At 36.3% G+C, this 12,991-nt stretch overlaps 1 protein-coding gene across 3 annotated transcripts in view; it reads left to right on the top strand.

Annotated features, from left to right (window-relative positions):
• Positions 1-12,991, top strand: part of LOC126751425 (maternal protein pumilio) — a 466,406-nt gene that overhangs the window by 111,154 nt on the left and 342,261 nt on the right. The window lies entirely within an intron of this gene.

Raw genomic sequence — 12,991 nt, 5'->3', positions numbered from 1 at the left:
TCGCAACACGACCGCCGACCCAACCACTGTCAACTTGAAAATCAATGCAATCTCAGCATATACATATACGCCATATACTCATGCATACATACATATATTTATACATATATAATACATACATACATATATACCTACAACAAATACATACATACCTTGTTTAAATAGCGAATTTGCAAAAATCAAAAAAATAAAAAAACGAAAACACAAACTGCATTTGACATTGGCGTGTTCGGCATTTGCTGGAAGTGACATGTGGCGCTTTGGTTTGCTGCTGGAGCTACATAAGTGCGCGCTGTCTAGTGTTATTGCAACAAGCTCGTATCAACGGTTCATGCGACAAAATAAATCAATTCTAATTAACGCTGCCATTGAGTGAACTTGGCGTCAGGCGAAACTAAATATTTAGCTACACACACACACATACATCTATGTATGCATGTACATATGTACATATGTATGTTATGCTCGTGTGTTTATTCAGCTAAAACACTAAATTATTGACATAATTTCCGCTTTCTCCTCGTACTTAATTCAATTCAATTTGGCTCGAGTTGGTTGCATTTGTGTGTGGCAGCAAATGTATGTATGTATGCACCAAAGCGCCCTGTAGGAAATTTCTTAGCAGCAAGTGTATTTGATATTTCATACAACAGCATGTTGCCGCCGTTTATGACGCTAGTTTGTTGTAAGTAAAGCTTAAATAAGAATCCATGTTAATCTCATTTCATGCTTACAAATCTTATTTTTCACTCTAGCTCGTGCTGTTAGAGTCTAACTGCAAGCGCTGCATTTGTTAGCAACTCCTTTACAGATTTGATGACCAAATCACAGCATTTATGCGAAATCTTACTTGTGATTTCTTGTTCTTGCTGCTAATTTGCTGCTCATTTAGCAGGCTGTAAGCAGTGCGTGCATATAAAATAGCTGCTAAATAGATTACGGTGCCTTTGCACTCGGTTTAACTGCGTAGAACTCAGCAAATTATATGCATATATACACATATACAAACATATGCATGTACAGATATATATAAACAAGTATGCACTTTGTATTTGATATCGTGGCTAATGGTTGAATGGGCAACTGATTTATCTTAGCACTTGCCCGTTAAGCTGTAGGCGGTTGCTGTTCGCTGCCTTTCGGGTGGCCATATTACTAATGACAGCGGTCTAACGGAAGTGACGTGTTTACATTGCCATTAAGTCGAGCTTGTCGCACATTTAATAATACATGATATGGTGGTTTACCGTTGGGTAACGGCGAAATGTGCAGACTAATTTAATGTGTGGCCACATAGCAAGGAAATGTTCATCATACTAACATAAATCGTATATTCAAAGATATTTTTTCTAATTTTATGTTCAATTATTGTGGTCTAAGGTATATTTTGAAGTGGAACATTTATAACACAGGTCAACACGATTTTTGGGTCTGGCATCTACATGTTAAATTTTAGTTTCTCCTATGACAAAAATAAGGAAAAACATTTTTTTTCCGGTTAAAGTTTGCTTTCGTAGAAATTAGAGCAATTTTTCGATTTCTAAGCAGAAATGACTGATTTTATATTTTTTCTACAATTTCACTATAGATTATAATATGAAAACTTTTTTCTAGATACAAGAGTCGTTTTTATTCAAGATGTGTGATAAACAATAATATATAAATGTAAAATAACAAGAAATTACTGTCTGAAAGTGAATATTTTTTGTATTTCTTTTATGCTCATATGAGCTCTCTCGTATTAAACCCCAAATATACTTATCGATGTAGATCAGCCCAAAGCAAACTTAAAGAACTAAAGATTAATATTTAAGTGTTTTTCAATGTCTAGAATCAGAATCAAAGCATGAGAACAGAAACCCAAAAAAAATATTTTTTTTGTTGACCGGTGTAATCAATAGTCTTTTCCTATATTATAACACAAAAGAATCGGTTTTTTCAACTTGAACTGGATGTATTGAGATTGCCACGAAGCTTGTAACACCCAGAAGGAAACGAGGGACACACTATAAAATAGTGCCTCAGTTTTGAGATATCGCACTGAAATTTTATACACATCCTTTTTTATCCACGAAAGTGCTTATTTGTTGGTACCGCCGATATCGGACTATTCTAACATATAGCTGTCATACAAACTGAACGGCATAAATCAAGTTACTGTATGGAAAACTTTTTTATTTTACGAGATATCTGCAAGAAATTTGGTATGAGTAAATTTCTGAGGTATCAGTGCAATCTCACAAGAAATTGTTCAGATCGGATCACTACACCCTATAGCTGCCATACAAGCTGAACGATCAGAATCAAATGCTTTTATGGAAAACTTTTTTATCTGACGAGATATCTTCATGATATTTAACATGGCTTATTGTCAAAAGAAGTAATATTACAATCTCTGCACAAATTGTTCAAATCGGATCACTGTGCCATAGGGCTGGCATACAAACTGACCGACCAAACCCAAGTTCTTGTGTGGAAAACTTTTTTATTTGATAAGGTAGCTTCTCGAAATTTGGCATATGTTATTATCACAAATAGCGCTACAGTCTCCGAAGATTGTTTTCAGATCGAATAACTATAGCATACAGCTGTCATACAAACTCATCGACCAAACTCAAGTCCTTGTGTGGAAAACTTTTTTATTTGACAAGCTATCTTCACGAATTTTTTTATACATTATTACACATTGTAACTGTACAATCTCCCAACAAATTGTTCAGATCGAATAACTATAGCATATGGCTGTCATGCAAACTGACCCATCAAAATCAAGACCTTGTATGGAATTTTTTTTTATTTGACAAGATATCTTCACGAAATTTGGCATATGTTATTATACAAAACAAGGCTACAATCCCTGAAGATATTTTTCAGATTGGACAACTGTAAGCTATAGCTGCCATATAAACTTTTATTTGTGAATTTCCAGGCGCTGGTTTGTATATTAAATTGCTACTGCTACTTGCAATGAGAAATACATATGAATTCAGTACTTCTATGCCCCCCAAATTTCGCAAACACACACATACACATGCAAATCTATGTGTTCTCATCGGCATTTTACCCACTGAAGCCTTAATTCTCTGTTACATTTTGGCATTAAGTAATAAATAGCATTAGCCTATTGAATTGCTCTGAAATCTTATTTTACTATCATCGCCAATTGCCCTTTTCCGTATTTACTAATTATTCAATTTTAGTCGCTTGCGGGTTAAGTGGTTGTTATAAATATACAATAAACGCTTACGACGAGCATTATGGCAAGTGTTTTGGTTAACTTACAAATGCCTCACCTGCCGTAGGTTTCTTGCTTGCCTTATTGTGTGCCACTATTTGCATTAAAATTATAATCATATTTATAGCGCACAAATGGCAACTGTTTTATACTGCAACTGGCAATGTTGCACAATGCCACAGCAATAGTGTTTGTTGAAACTTTTGTTGCTGCCGCCCCCCTATAGCTGCCCTGCAGCGCTGATATGTTCCGACCGAAAACATACTTGCTTGTGTTTTGCTGGAACCACTAGTTTTCCTCCACAATGTGGTTATTTGTCGTCTAATTTTGTTGTAATTGCAGCAACTACACACAACAACTTTCTTGTGCACTCACACATACATACATAGCGGTACAGCATATAGCTTTTACTCCTTCCTGCCATTTGCTGCTTTACTTTGCATTGGCTAGTGACTGCTGGCTGGTGGCTGGTGGCTATTGGCTCCTACTGGTTTATAATTTTCCATCTCACTGCGCAATTATTTAATTAAGTAGGTACACAATTGTTGAGTAGCATTTTCTTGTTTATTCAATACACTTGCCACTGTTTGCTGTTCTTGCCGTTTATTAATATTGTTATAAATGTTTGTTATTGTCTTTACGGCTTCATGCTTATACCTCCTTTACATACACTTACACATATACATTTATACACCACAATAAATTCCTCTAAATTTCCACTTAATGCTTGTTTGAATTTGTAATTAAGTTGGTTTTCTCCATTGCTCTGCAGTGATTTTCTGTTGCAATAAGCAACCATAATTGGAAACTAATTCAACTGTTCAGTTGTTGCACAAATGCAAGTCTGCTGGTGATATTTAAAGCAATCTCAGTTTAGTTAGTGAGTTAGTGTAGACATTTTGTTGACTAGAACATGTTTTTGAAATATATTAATTAAATATATGTAGATCGATATTCATGTCAATGCATTTATAAATATATTTGTGTAAGTATTTGTGTAGACTGATTCTGAAATTAGACTTTAAGAGGTTATATACAGTTAGTAGGCCAAAAAAAGCGAATTTTCTAGAATTTCTTCAGAGAAAACTTTCAAATTTATTGATCCAAAAATTTGTAACACACATTATGGCATCTTTTAACTGCATTTTAAGACTAAGTAGTGTTAAAAATATTTATTTGCAAAGGAACTACAGCTGATCTCCGAGAGCTCTTCTCAAAAAACAAGTTTTGCGGTGATCACTATAGCTATAGCTCTGAACTGGATCCACTGAAATTAAAAAACCAAACAGACTTCATTAAAGTAATGTTAAATCTGGTAATTAATCGAAGGAATAAGCAAAATAAAATTTTTTTTTTGACAAAATGGCGATTTCTAAAACAAAAAAAAAAATTATTTATGGCCACAATTTCGGCCTTAAATTGTTTACCAAAAATAAAATTATCGGTGAGAAAAAGCCTCGTTTAACTACTATGAAATATATTTAAGTAACTCGCGTTAAAATTTGAGATTTTAGCCGTTTTCGAGTAATGTTGGTCACCGACTTTGAAAACACCATTTTGAGAAAAACGCTTTTAAAGTTTAGCCTTGTACTTCTAAGCACTCTGAAACGGCTTTTCAAGTTAAATGTAACCTCGAAAATATTCAGCGGAATGATACGATATGAAAGTTTCTGTGTGTATTCTTAAATATATGTACATTAAGGAAATAAAATGATAAAAATTGATTTCTTGAAAATTCTAAATGTATATAATCGCTCAAGCTACCTCACTTACAATCCCCAATCATATGGAGTAAAATCAGCGGGCTGTTCGAAAAGCCTGATATTAGTTATATGGCTATATTTTGATTGCGCTAACTCAAATATTGACCGATCTATGCAGTATATAGCCAACCGGAAGTTCGAAAATCTTAATATTAGGTATATGGGGGCTCAGGGAAGTATTGAGTCGATTTAAACCATTTTTGGCACACAGAATTACTATTATCAGGAAAGGATTCTCTCTGCATTTCAATTATATATCTCACACATTGATCGATATTTTCGATCAAAAGTCAACTGGTGGTTACTGGGGTCCACAGATGCGGTACTTAGAGGCTTCAACAGTTTGGCTTGATTTGAACAATTCTTGGACTTACGATGGCATACTTCAAAGGCATTGTTCGTGCAAAGCTTTATCTCGTTATATTGATCGCGTCTTTCCTATGTACAAGAAAATCAAATGGAATTTAAAATTGTGTTATATATATGGGAAGTAGGCACGGTTGTAGTCCGATTTTCGCACCGTCACATAAGAATATCAAAGCATATATATTGGGTAGTCGAAAAAGTCTTTTCGTATTTTGTCGATAGATGTCGTTGCAGTCGTATATCTCCAGTGCTAACAATCACATTGTGTCATACCATATAGTGTTGGAAAGGTGAGATTTTAAACTTCATTTAACCAAAAAAAATATAAATTCGGGGAAGTTGAAAAAAAGTTACAGCTGTTCAAAAATGAGTGAAAATAATGAAGAAATTCAAATTTTTGTAAAAAAAAGGGAAGAATGCCAAGCAAGCCACCAATAAAATTTGTGAAGTTTACGGTGACGATGCTGTATCAGTTCGTGTAGCACAACAATGGTTCGCTCGCTTCCGTTCTGGACATTTCGATGAAGATGCACCTCGCTCTGGTCGACCTATCGTTGAAAAAGTCGTTGAAATAATGGAAAACATTGACCAGGACCGTCACATAAGCAGCCAAGACATCGCTAAGGAACTTAACATTCATCATCAAACGGTTTTGAGCCATTAAAAAAAGGCTGGCTACAAAAAGAAGCTCGATGTTTGGGCACCACATGAATTGTCTGTGAAACATTTAATGGACCGAATTAACATCTACGATTCTTTGCTGAAAAAAATGAAATCGAACCATTTCTGAAGCGAATGGTAACAGGTGACGAAAAGTGGATCAAATACGACAATAATGTGCGAAAAAGATCATGGTCCAAATGTGGTGAAGCTCAACAAATGGTCGCAAAGCCAGGATTGACGCCTCGAAAGGTTATGCTGAGTGTTTGGTGGGATTGGAAAGGAATCATCCACTATGAGCTGCTCCAGCCTGGTCGAACGATTAATTCTACATTTTACTGTCAACAACTGATGATATTGAAGCAAGCAATCGTAAAAAGTCGTAAGTCGGCCAGAACTGATCAACAGAAAGGGCTTCGTCTTTGATTTTGATTTGTTGACTTGGCAAAAACTGGGAGAGCTTGGCTGGGAAGTTTTGATGCGTTCACAATATAGCCCTGACTTTGCACCATCGGAGTGCCATTTGTTTCGGTCAATGCAGAACTCCCTTAATGGAGTAAGGTTGGCTGCAAGAGAAGCCTGTGAAAATTACTTGTCGCAGTTTTTCGCCGAGAAACCAGAAAAAATTTACACTGATGGAAAATTGTCTCTAGTGGAAAAAAGTGTTTGCCCAAAATGGTAAATATTTGGTTCATTAAAGTTCATTATAAGTATTAAAGAAATTAAGTTGAGGTTTGATTAGAAATACGAAAAGACTTTTTCGATTACCCAATATATTGGTTACCATACACTCATATTGAAACAAAATTAGAGTTTTGGTTATAAAATGGTTATACATTGGTTATTATATCTGACGATGTTTTTTTGATGATACGGTGCTTTGTATTTTCTATAGCAAAATGTCAGAAAACTAAATAAATGACAGCAAGCATATAAAATTTAACAACCAAAATAAGTTCCTCTACACATAAGATTTCTCAACTTCTGCAGTATTTGCTATAATTACACAAAGCTCTCAGCTACGCGCTATAAAATTTAATATTTATTAAAATAAGTGAAAGACACAAAAATGCCACTGCAATAAAGCTATTAAAATCACGCTAGCAAAGTTGTTTCTCGCTACCCAATTTTGCACTTTGCTTTAGATATGCGCTTCTCTCGTTGGCCATTGGTGACTATGCCGCATGCATTTAATTACATTTTTTTTTTGTACACAACCACAAGAATAACAACAATAAGTAAACCAGTGACACTTAGGCCAAGCCACTGAATAATGGATACTTGACGTTGCTGTGAACTGTAAATCACAGTGGGCGCACTCATCTGTGCCGCTTTGGCTCTCACCAAACAATCCAACAAGCAAGCAGGCGACCATACTAACCGAACGACCGACCAAGCTTAAAATTGGGTTAATTGAATATAAAATAATCCGCTCAATGTTTAATGTTTTTAATTCCAATTGTCGTTGTTCGTGCTACTCTAATGTACCTATTCGTAAGTATGTGAGTGCGGGCATGTAAATGTATGTATCTGTGTTTGGTTTGCTTTTCGCATTCGGGTGCGGAAAGTCGAGCATACATGGCAGGATGCTCGCAGTAGGAAAAGAGCGAGCGTAACACAAAGTGTTTGCTGCATAAAAAATGTGGCAATTGTGGTAGCAACTCCGTTGAATAACCACAATTTTTATTGCTTTTTCTATTTATAAGAACTATTTATGCTGGATATCGTGCTATAAGTGTGAGAGGTTTATATACAGCTAGTACTCGAATACGTATTATTATACATATATTTGGTCATTCAATCGGCGCAGCAACAATCCTTTGTCGGTTTCGGCAACAACTTGTTGAAGCTGCTTACTTTATCCTTTGTCTCTCAGTGTGTGCTTAGCACGAGCTATGCAGCTTTCGTGTCAGAAATAATATCGACAAACTATTCAACGAACATAAATGCGACTCTGAGAGCGGCTACATGAGGGGCTCGTGTTCGTGTACGCAAAAGCCTGCGTGTTGAGTAATTGTATCGCAGTGAGCTCGAAGAGCAGGCATGCGTTGTGCGCAAATGTCGGGTGTGTGTTTTTCGTAAATGTTCTCTGCCGTCGACGAAGTCTACACAAGTATGACGTAACCTATATTTATATGGTATATGTAACTCTTGTTGCGTCTGCCATATTTGGCGTAATATTTGCATGTCATATTATTACAACAGGCTATTGTGCTAACCACAATTAAAGGGTGTATCACTGGCTTAATTTGGAGCTGCGGTGTGTTTGAAAAATTTTTGTGACACTCCTATTTTGCCGTTGATTCAACAGTTTATAGTCTCCAAAAGCTCTTTGCTGCCAACATTTAGCACTCTTTTACTCTTTTGAAATCCACAACTCTCTCTTCAAGGATATACTAACACTCAGGCACAATAACTTGTTCTCTGCAATAATGTTCTTTGTTGATTTTAAAAATATCTCTTTCTGAATAAAGAGTAAATTAAATCGTTTGCTCGTATAATCTGCTCAAAAAGAGAAATATGCGCCGAAAATAGTTTATTATCCAATTGCGCTCTCTGTCTATCTAAAAAGTACAGCGTTCAAATTATCTTTGTGTTGTTTTTTTTTTTTGCTTTTTCCAATTCTCATTCAACTAGTTTCTTTCTCTACCTTTGTTTTATTTTTATTTTCTTAATTATGAAACTGCTTTTGTCACAAAAAATACTTTCATATTTGAGTACTTCTTCGTTCGCATTTTTATATTCTTTGGCCATAAGCGTATTAAATTATGGGTGTGTTGTAGAAAGCTTATCCCCGAAGCGACAACAATGCTGCTTTTAACGTTTTCAAATTCTCCAGTGAGTTTGTTCGGTCTTCGCATTTCCTCTTTGATATCAATTCGTTATCTATTTTTTGTGTTTCGTTATTTGTTTTGGAAGAAGCCTTTCCCTTTTTTTAAAGTCGGCAGTTCTTTTCTCCGTTGAAATCTCTACTTTTTGATAGTAAGAACATGTGTACGTTCCTATGTTATGTTTTCTCATAAAATGCAAAAAAAAACCCTCAACGACGTCTTACAGTTCTTAAGTCTATTCACTATTAAAAACTCATTACTTATACCCCGCGTATAATTGAAATTGAATTAAGCACGTCTATCCGTCTCTCTACTTTCTTAATCTCTTGCTCATTTAATAAAGTAGTTGTGGGAATCAATATACCACACCAACTCAGTGCAATTAAGTTTTTCTTGGTGATTTCTTGTACCATATTGAATTAGGTGCTGAAGTAATTACTCTAATAGGAACATGTTTAAGGAGATGAGTTACTTTAGTTTACGGGCAACCTGTTAGGCACAAAGAAAGAGAGAATTCGAAAGGTTGAAATTGTAACTAACGAGTTTAAACTTACCTCAAAATGTGGTTAAGCATCTGTACAACAAATTAAGTTGTGTGTTTTAAGTGACTGAAGTTGAATTACCTATTTGAAAACGTTTAACTAAGGTTAAGTAACTGTACAGTAAATTAAGTTGTGTGTTTTAAGTGACTAAAGGTGAATTACCTATTTGAAAACGTTTAACTAAAGGCTTCGTGTTTAAACAAATCGGTGACAAATGAACACTAATTTGATTTAGTTTGGATTGGTGTTTAAAGATGGATTTTTTGTACAACTTCATTTGAAAAAAAAAAAATCCCAAAAAATAAATGTTGCCTTGTTTGCAAGGATTTCCTTTACATTTTATTGTATATGGCTACCAGCGCAAGTTCAGTAACCGATAGCTAGCATTGCAATTTTGAGCAATGTTGCCAGTTTTCAAGTGTTATGAGATCAATTTTGACATGTTGACAATTTTCAAGTATACTGAGATTATTTGCAATGTTGCCAATTTGCAAGCATATTGAGATAATTTCTAATTGAAAATCTGTATATTGGTCCAAACAAGGCACTTTTATTTGTGAACTTCTCTGTTATCAGGCCTCGGAATTTCTTGCTATGTGAAACTGCAATTTTCTCTTATCTCTTCTTCTTCTTAATTGGCGTAGACACCGCTTACGCGATTATAGCCGAGTTAACAACCGCGCGCCAGTCGTTTCTTCTTTTGGCTACGTGACGCCAATTGGATATTCCAAGCGAAGCCAGGTCTTTTTCCACTTGGTCCTTCCAACGGAGTGGAGGTCTTCCTGTTCCTCTGCTTTCCCCGGCGGGTACTGCTGTTATCAGCCCTCGGAATTTCATGCTATGTGGATTTTTGTAAATGAAATTGTCTTACATCTCTATTGTGTATGACTACCAGCGAGAGTTCAGCAACCTTGCAATGTTGAGCAATGTTGTCAATTTTTAAGTAAACGGACAGCAATTTACAATGTTGCCAATTTTCAATTATACTGAATTAATGAAAACTGTATTGTATTTAATTAAAAATCTGTATTTTGGTCCAAAGAAGGCACTTTTATTTGTGAACTTCTCTTTTATCACCTCTCGGAAGCTTTTTCTGTGTGAAAATGCATTTTTTATATATGAAATTGGCGCAATTATATTACACCTATTTCACCAATAGCTAAACCTTGTAATTTTGAGTAATGTTGCCGATTTTCAAGTATACTAAGATCAATTTTGCAATGTTGCCGATTTTCAAGTAAATTGAGATCAATTTTGCAATGTTGCCAATTTTCAAGTATACTGAAATCTGTGGTCATACGCAATTCAAAAGGCTGCCGAGAGAACAATTATGCATCAGTTGTTCTACATAATTCAGCTACTAGTTTTAAATTATATGTTTGACTGCACTCGCGTGCTAAAATTCTAAATTTGATATAAAGTCACTCAGCGTAAGCCAAGATTCTACAGTTGTTCTCCATTAAATTTTTCTAACAAGCTTTATACGCACACGCATATGTCAATTAGAAGTCATAAAAAGTGTATGCGTGAGTTAACCCAAAATTTTCACATTTCAACAGCCAGCATAATAGAAAATTAGTTTATTACCCTTTTATTATAGTTAGCTAACCACAAGAAGGCGCTGTGGCACGCAAAGCAGAAGTGTTCCTCCTAGCTGCTTAACATTCGCTCGCCTGGCGCACGTAGCCATAACCAAGCGATATATGTTTGTATGCACGCAGACGCCCACCTGAGAGCTAAAATCTGCATACATTTATATATTTACTTAGTATTTCGATATGTATGTATGTATATGGGTATGGACAGGTGAAGTTGCTCGTCTGCAGCCTCATAACTAGAAGTTTACAAAACGTACTTTGGTGTACACTCACTCATCAAATAAACATCCGTTTCGCATTTATGAAGCGCTAACTTCTTACGCACACACCCCCACACATACGCACATAACTGCATTATCAGTTAGTGGCCCTTGTTTTATTTACTGTTTTTCTTTGGAGAAGTGCTAACATCTCGTACATTACCTTTCGTGTCCGTCAGCCATTCGGCAGTAGCGCCGGTCTTGTCCTTCTCGGAAGCTGAAACAACACGTTTAGTGTACGTGTTCGGCAAGTTAACTTTCACCGTCTGCCTGCCACGTTCACGCCCGCCCTCGCTCTGCTGAGTCGCAAGCCTTCATCTTTCTTTCAGCTCTACGTCTATGGCATCTTCAATGCGCGCAATGTCTTCGTTTGGCTTGTTTGCCACCAGGTGGCAGGAGCTTTTGCTGCCACTGCCACTTGCTTGTTGCACGTGCGGCTTTTTGCTGCGCTGCTCTGTCTCTTTACTTGCTGTGCTCGTCGGCATGAACTTTGTATTTGTATTCGTGCGTTTCTATTAGTCTTCTACGCCAAAGTTCTGGCATTTAACTTGTTTGTTTATTTTATACGCTTTTGGCATTCGTCTTGTAACCCTTTCACCTGTAACTTGTATGCATAACTATTAAATAGTGCTTGTCATATTTACGGTTACACTTTGGTTGGCGCTTTTCTCCTGCGTCCCCAAAGGCAGGTACGTGTATAAGAAATACTTCTAAGTTTTGTCTCGTTTCTATTTGGTTAGTATATATATTTCTATGGTCCACTTCTGAAAGTTTTCACTTTGTGCAATGTGTGTGGGTATTATTAGTGTTGCTTTGCAGTATGCGTCCAAAATATTGGTGCTGCGATATATGTATTAAAGTTAAGTGCTAAAGTAGGTTAAGTCGACTTAAGTTCACCGGGACAATTGCAGTTAATATGCGCAACTTATGTGTTCTGTTTTTAACGGTATTTTAGAATATGAAGTTTTAAATTACGTAAGCGTGTTTGGCGCCAAAAAAGTTGGGATCGAGGACCGCTCCCCAAGTACAATACCTCCGCCATGCTGAGGGATCAGCTATCTAGCCGAAACTATACTATGTCATCTAACCAAAATTATTCTATGTCATTTAACCGAAACTATACTATGTTTCACAAAATTATTTTCCATAAAGGTCAATTGGAAAGTCACCGCCTTACCACAGTAAACCACATTTTTCACTAAATAATGTGTTTTTTATTCAACACAGTTCCCTTCAAGGGTGATACGTTGATCATAGCGATCCTACAACTTTTCGATATCATTTTTGTCGTACGTTAAGTCCTTTGCTTCGAGATAGGCCTCAGTTTCGGTGATCATTTCCTCATTCGGCGAAAATTTTTTTCCCAGCGAGCGCTCTTTTGAGATTTGAGAACAGGAAATAGTCGCTGGGGGCTTGATCTGGAGAATACGGTAGATGTGGCACTAAGTTTTGCGAAACGTCTTTCGAAATTTCTTACTGGAATCTTTTACTTTTTTGGCATAGACACTGCTTACGCGGTTATAGCCGAGTTTACAACAGTGCGCCAGTCGTTCTTCTTTTTCACTGTTTGTCGTCAATGGATATTCCAAGTGTAGCCAGGTTCTTCTCCACCTTATCTTTTAAACGGAGTGGAAGTCTTCCTCTTACTCTGCTTCCCCGGGCGGGTACTGCGTCGAATACTGTCAGAGCTGGAGTGTTTTCATCTATTCGGACGACATGACCTAGCCAGCGTAGCC

The sequence above is a fragment of the Bactrocera neohumeralis genome, chromosome 2 (genome assembly GCF_024586455.1).
Source record: "Bactrocera neohumeralis isolate Rockhampton chromosome 2, APGP_CSIRO_Bneo_wtdbg2-racon-allhic-juicebox.fasta_v2, whole genome shotgun sequence".
In the NCBI taxonomy this organism is placed as follows: domain Eukaryota; kingdom Metazoa; phylum Arthropoda; class Insecta; order Diptera; family Tephritidae; genus Bactrocera; species Bactrocera neohumeralis.
Note: the sequence above shows the minus strand (reverse complement) of the source record. Positions and strands in the feature narration are given on the sequence as shown.